General features: G+C 32.3%; 2 long non-coding RNA genes across 2 annotated transcripts in view; both read left to right on the top strand.

Moving 5' to 3' along the window:
- Positions 1–4636, top strand: part of LOC111714887 (uncharacterized) — a 5308-nt gene extending 672 nt beyond the window's left edge. Inside the window, exons 3-4 of the long non-coding RNA XR_002768114.1 lie at positions 4009–4072; positions 4156–4636. This is a non-coding gene — a long non-coding RNA (uncharacterized LOC111714887). The remainder of the gene's footprint in view (positions 1–4008; positions 4073–4155) is intronic.
- On the top strand, positions 20–969 carry LOC111714886 (uncharacterized). Its single transcript, XR_002768113.1, has 2 exons — positions 20–309; positions 758–969. It is a non-coding gene; the product is annotated as an uncharacterized LOC111714886 (long non-coding RNA).
- Positions 4637–6000: the final 1364 nt, after the last annotated feature.

Raw genomic sequence — 6000 nt, 5'->3', positions numbered from 1 at the left:
AGAGTCTAACGATCGACATTAAAACCTTAGTTATTTAACATAATTGTGAATGTTTTGTGCTAAAAAATAACTAAAATTAACGATATTTATTTGTATTTTAAAATTTATTTAATCATTTGTTGGATATGAGGATCGTCTGGTGAATTATAGCTGAATTTGTGATAAAGTTACGCATCTCTTTTGTATCAAAAATAGCTAATAATTGTTAGTGAAAATTTTCAGATGTCGTCAAATATTTTTCCTGAGGATGGAATGGAATTTTAGGCGATGAAGAAGAGAGGGGTTCAGAAATTTCAAATATTATAAACGGTAAATAAATTATTTGTAAATGTCGCCTTCTGTTTAATCTTAGGGAAAGAAATGATATCCCATAAATTAATGTATTAATCTTACTCTTCAATTAAGTTATGGGGATTTTTTTTAAATATCCATCATTAAAGAAAAAATATCACAGAAAGTTTCGTTAAAAATGCGAATTAATGGACGACCTTTTACTTAGAAGTCTTTTAAAGTTGATTACAATATGTTTTAAGGCATGAATTATTGGAGGATTTTAAAAAGGTGGATTAAAGAAATACATTGGTGAAAATAAAACTGGGAAATATAAAGACGACTTTTGGACTCAATTTTTGATTAAATAGTTCAATGAACATAAAATACTGCAATTGAGCAGTGAACATGGAGATTGTCTAAATTTCGTCTTCAAATTTCAGAGTATTATGTATACAAGGTCAATGAACAATTCTGATAAATTCAGGTTTGTCGGTGCCACTGCCAAGCAAAGTATTTATGATACCCAACTGCCAAGCCAACCAAGAATAGGAGAGTCTGCGTTTACAATGCCAGCAGATCCAAAAAGAAAAAAGTTTGGACGAAGGCTCTTTAATTGGATCATAGGAATTCCTTACAGAGAAATATCCCGATTTTGTAAAAACTATTACATTGTTAAATAAATATTATGAAGTTATATTTTTCAATAATTCATTTAAATCAGGTAGAGAGAGAATTCAATCTTGAATGAAAAAGTAATGAAATAATTGATTACTGTTGAAAAGTACAAGGTTACATGCATACACGATACTTGACATTAATTTTCTTCTTATAAACACTTAATATACTTAATTCAAACCAAAAGTAAATGTTCTAAAGGACTGATAGATGTAATTTCAAGTTACCAACCCATTAAAGGTCTTATTAACAACTGTACCATTTAAACATTTATCTGGGTAACAATGAGGAAGATATCGTCGTTATTTTAACTTAATAAGTGATGAATTCTGTAAATTATGTTCATTGTCTTTCCACAAGTCACTTTTATGAACTATGGACAAATTAAATATTTTAAGATAGAAAAACCAAAGTTGTTTCCTCGTTTTGTTTTTAAATAACTATGCAATTCCTTACAATTAACAAAAGACGACATTATGAAACGTCAGCATTTCTGGAAAAGACGACATTTGTTACGATCTTTCGGTACCCCAGAAAATGCGTCAAATTTTCGTAGATTTTCTGATGCGCTATCTTTAATTAGCAAAGTCTTTGGTTTTATGTGTTTTGACATTATTCATTTGAAAAAATTTCTTATTGTGAAGGGTTACACAAGTTTCTTGTTCTTTTCTTTGTTTATTCAGGTTGGGATTCATTTTAAAACGATCTGAAGTTCAATAATATTCTTGTTAACCCTAAACAATGAGTTTACCACGTTGCAAAGTCATCTTTGACCAAGATTTCTCTGGCAGCCAAACCAAACCTTTTCACCCCCCATTGTGAAACCAGCCTTTTTCATAATTTGGTTCATATTAATTTGAGATTTTCTATAAAATGATATACCAGGACCTAAAAGGTTATTTAGCATGAAGTACACCTGCTGTATGGAAACAGTTCAACAATTAATGGCCGGTTCCACTTTTTTCTGGTAAATTTCCCTCTTATATATATATTTGTGAGCTGAACAAAAGGAATAGTACTCGAAAGAGGGAAATAAGGCGAGTTGGCAAGGAAAACACTCTTTTCTACCAGACACACATAGATGAGAACAACTTCTTGAAAAGTATATTTCAGTAACGAGGTTTCCTACAAAATACAAATTGTTATTGGCGTACATGCATATAAATAATAATTGTTAATAAAGATTAAACAGTTGAAGGTTTTTATCAATAAATGAGTATTGGAATTCTAGGTTTTCTAGGTTTAGCAGGATTGGAGATTTTAGGATTAGTAGGTTTAGCAGGATTTGGGGATCATATTTTTTTGCTGTTGTAAATCGATAAATAAAGGGTTTAAAGGCACTGTTGTGAACTGATTAATAAAAGGTTTAAAAGGTACTGTTGTGAATGGAACTTACAATCTAGAAAACTGTGTTAGGCCGAAAAGTTGTTTGAACTGAAGTCTAAAGCAATTTAATTCTTCTGAAAATAAATATTCGTCTGGTTAAATAAGTTCACTATTTGATTGCAAATGATTCACTGAAATTATGTTTAAATGGGTTCTTTTAATGCACTTAGAGTTTTATTAGCTCCATGAGGTTATTGTTTTGTTTATGCAAAATCCTTGGCAAGGTTTGGTTTGGTGAGTGGACGGAGTATTCAACGGAGGTACAGTTTGTCGGAGACGACTTTTACAGCAGGGTTACATTAGGAGTATGGTTCACAATATTCTATTCTCTTTGAGATATATCCTTCATTCCCATTGAGAATATCAGGTGCAGGGATAGCATGGTCAGGAGAGTCAGGGAGTCATACTACATCCAGAAATTCATCTCAGTGAGATCAGGATTGAATAAGAAAACAAAATACTAATTGCAATCTTTTCAGAAAAAAATATAGGATGCATGTTTTAAGCTGTATGTTTGTGTATTACCAACAGTACCTTATAGTGTTGATCAAATTAATGTATTTGACTGATTTGCCGATCCGGCTTGTGAACAGCTGACTTTAATTCAACCGGATATTAGTTCAATCGATATAGCATTGTATCTGTAATTCTCATCAAACGTAACTTTTATACAGTAGAAATATCCTAAAAGAGAATTATAAGAAGAAAATCAAAAGTGTGTACATGAGGATTAAGGATATCTCATTATAAAGTTTTCAGTTCGGAATAGACAGAAAGGTGCCTAGTGCCCTGATTTTCTAATTTTCTATATAATAAAGCTCTTCGCTAATATATATATATATTTATATGTTAGCTATAGCTCTAGAATTTTTTTTTTCAAAAATCAATTTTTTGTCAAGTGTTTTTAAAATTTTAAGGGCAATGCCGGGCACTTAAGTTAGTTTGAAATAAAAACATATCATGTTAATTAACATCGATAATGTGACAGTTGGAATTCATGTAATGATGAAACTGATAAAAATGTCAATTTGAATTAAAAATCTCCTGAGTATTAGGGAAATTTATGCACACATCAGCCAAATTATAATTTAATATTCGAACTTATTCAAATATCAGAATTTTCTCATCAACTTGAGGAAAGTTATATTTGTCTTCTAGAAAGAGGGAAAGAAAGAAGACAGATGATCAAATTCAGGTTTGGACATATTAAAACTAATGTCTGGAAAAAAAATGATTTATATTTGGTTCATCAATCATAAACTGTTAAAAAGAACAAAATCTTTGATTATGATTCAAGTTCTACAAAATTGTAAAACCATTCAACTTTTTAGGGGGGGGGGGGGAATGGGAATTATTTTTCGGGGGAATGATAAAAAGAATAAAAAACCTTGCCTTATGATGTCCAATTTTCATCAAAAATTCTTTAACTATAGTTTAGAAAAATCAGTTGGGGTTTTATTTGCTGAATTTTGAACATAAATAATTTTTGAAAAATATATTTTTGGTTAGGAAGTATTACATAAAAACTTGCCAGTTGATGAAAAATTTTATTATTCCCTCCCTGACAAAAAATGTAAACATCCTCACATGCAGAACTTTTGTTTCAAATTTAGTTAAAAACCCTTAAAACTAGTGACTTACATATCTTTGTAACCAATTGTCATTTCATTTCAGAAGTTTAAATGTTGTTTTATTCTTGATGACCAGACGCCTCAATTTACCCCACCATCCTCAAATAGTAAGGATATTTTATAGTATAAAAAAACATGTTAACATTTATGTATCAATCAATGCATTGTTGTTAGCCATACTTATTTACAGGATTGAAATATACCTACTACCTACTACCTGTATTATCTTCTATGGATTTGTGGGGAATTTGAGAAGACCTCTGGAACTATTGCCAATTTCTGCCAGCTATTGCCAACCATTGCCTACTATTGCCAACCATTGCCTACTATTCCCAGCAAGAAAAAATTCAAAGAACGGAGGAGAAAAGCTGCACCGTTAATCATGTTGCGGAGTTCGAAAAGGGAACTCCGATTCTCAAAGAATGGAGGTTCGGCTGTATCCTGTAAGGATGCGATTGAGGTGCACCAAACAGTGCACCTAATGGAGTGATTTGCGGTGCACCGTTTCTACTCCTCTTTTGGAGCTCTGTTACTACTCCTCTCTTGGAGCTCCGTTACTACTCCTCTTTTGGAGCTCCATTATTACTCCGCTCTTGGAGCTCCGTTACTACTTATCTTATGGACCTTTATTACAGCACCCCACCTCCCACTTGGAGCGACCCTACCCTGCCCCATGATCTAGCTATAAAATGTAACAAAGTTAAACATTTATCCCAGCAAATAAGCGGTAACTTATAACTAATAAGTTTAAGACTAATATTGTGAATTTGATTAAAAAATGTAGAAATACTTTAGTTTAAAAAACAGGGTAAATATAAGTTTATAACATTTAAATACACATATGCTAGAGACATCTATATTTAAGGTAGTTAAACTGTTACCCTAAACTGACCCCATAATTCAATTAGATGAAGGGAAATATTGTATAGTTCCTGTACTGGCCCGCCTTAACACTCCTAAATGTAAAGTTCACAAATTTCTCAATACATACAAATATTTGTTCATCTTTAGATAAGAAAACTCTTTTCAAACATTATTCATCCTAACACTTATTTTATATACATGATACAAAAGTAATACATTTCATAATCCCGAACTTTACGAAAACCTGCCTACCTGTACCCACCCGACCCTTTCTTTTTATTTCGCCTTTCTATCTATCAATGACTAACAATCTATCAATGTTGCATTTAAACAAATCTTAAACATGATCTTAACAATAATCATTAAATATCAACTAGAGAAAGGCCAATTCATACATGGGTAGAGTTATTTAAATAACAGATATATATCATAGAATTTAATCAGGGATATTTTCACACATGTGGATTAATGATTATTGTTGATTAATGATTAATGATTGATGATTAAAACTAATTAGCTAAATCATGTTAAGTTCTTTAAAAGTATTATATATTCAAAAGCTTCCCATGACTTAAAAAATTTCGCGATTGTTACAGGTCAGGCAGATCTCTTCATGTAGAAACTTTCTGAACAAATTGTGCAGCATGCTTGCACCTTGAAGAATTGATTTATATTTGACAAATGAGCGTTTTTAATCATCATTTTTAAATAACTCATGTATGAAAATACATGTTGTCTTATCACTGGACTTTTTGAAACTGGCAGTCATAACCCCGCTGGTCCTGTCCCACAACCATGTTACATGATTAGCTCTCCTTGAAAGGAATTCCGATGGAGCTCCTCTTTTGGAGAACTCTCCTCAAACAGAGGGAATGAGGAGGACACTCCGTTTTTGGTGGAAGGAAGGAGTACTCCCTTTGAGAAGTAACTTTGGAGCTCTCCTCCAAACGAATTCCTCCAGGCATTCCGTTTCTGGTTGACTCCAAAAAGGGAAGGAAATACAGAGGATTCTCCATTTTCTGAGGATAAAAGGAATCCTCCGCTTGAGGAGGACAAGAGGAAAGGGGAGTAGATTTTCTTGCTGGGTTGCCAACTATTGCCAACTATTGCCTACTATTGCCAACATTCTATTGCCAACTTGAGACCTCAATAGATTGGGACCATAGTTTGG

The sequence above is a fragment of the Eurytemora carolleeae genome, unplaced genomic scaffold, assembly GCF_000591075.1.
Source record: "Eurytemora carolleeae unplaced genomic scaffold, Eaff_2.0 scaffold1258, whole genome shotgun sequence".
NCBI lineage: Eukaryota > Metazoa > Arthropoda > Copepoda > Calanoida > Temoridae > Eurytemora > Eurytemora carolleeae.
Note: the sequence above shows the minus strand (reverse complement) of the source record. Positions and strands in the feature narration are given on the sequence as shown.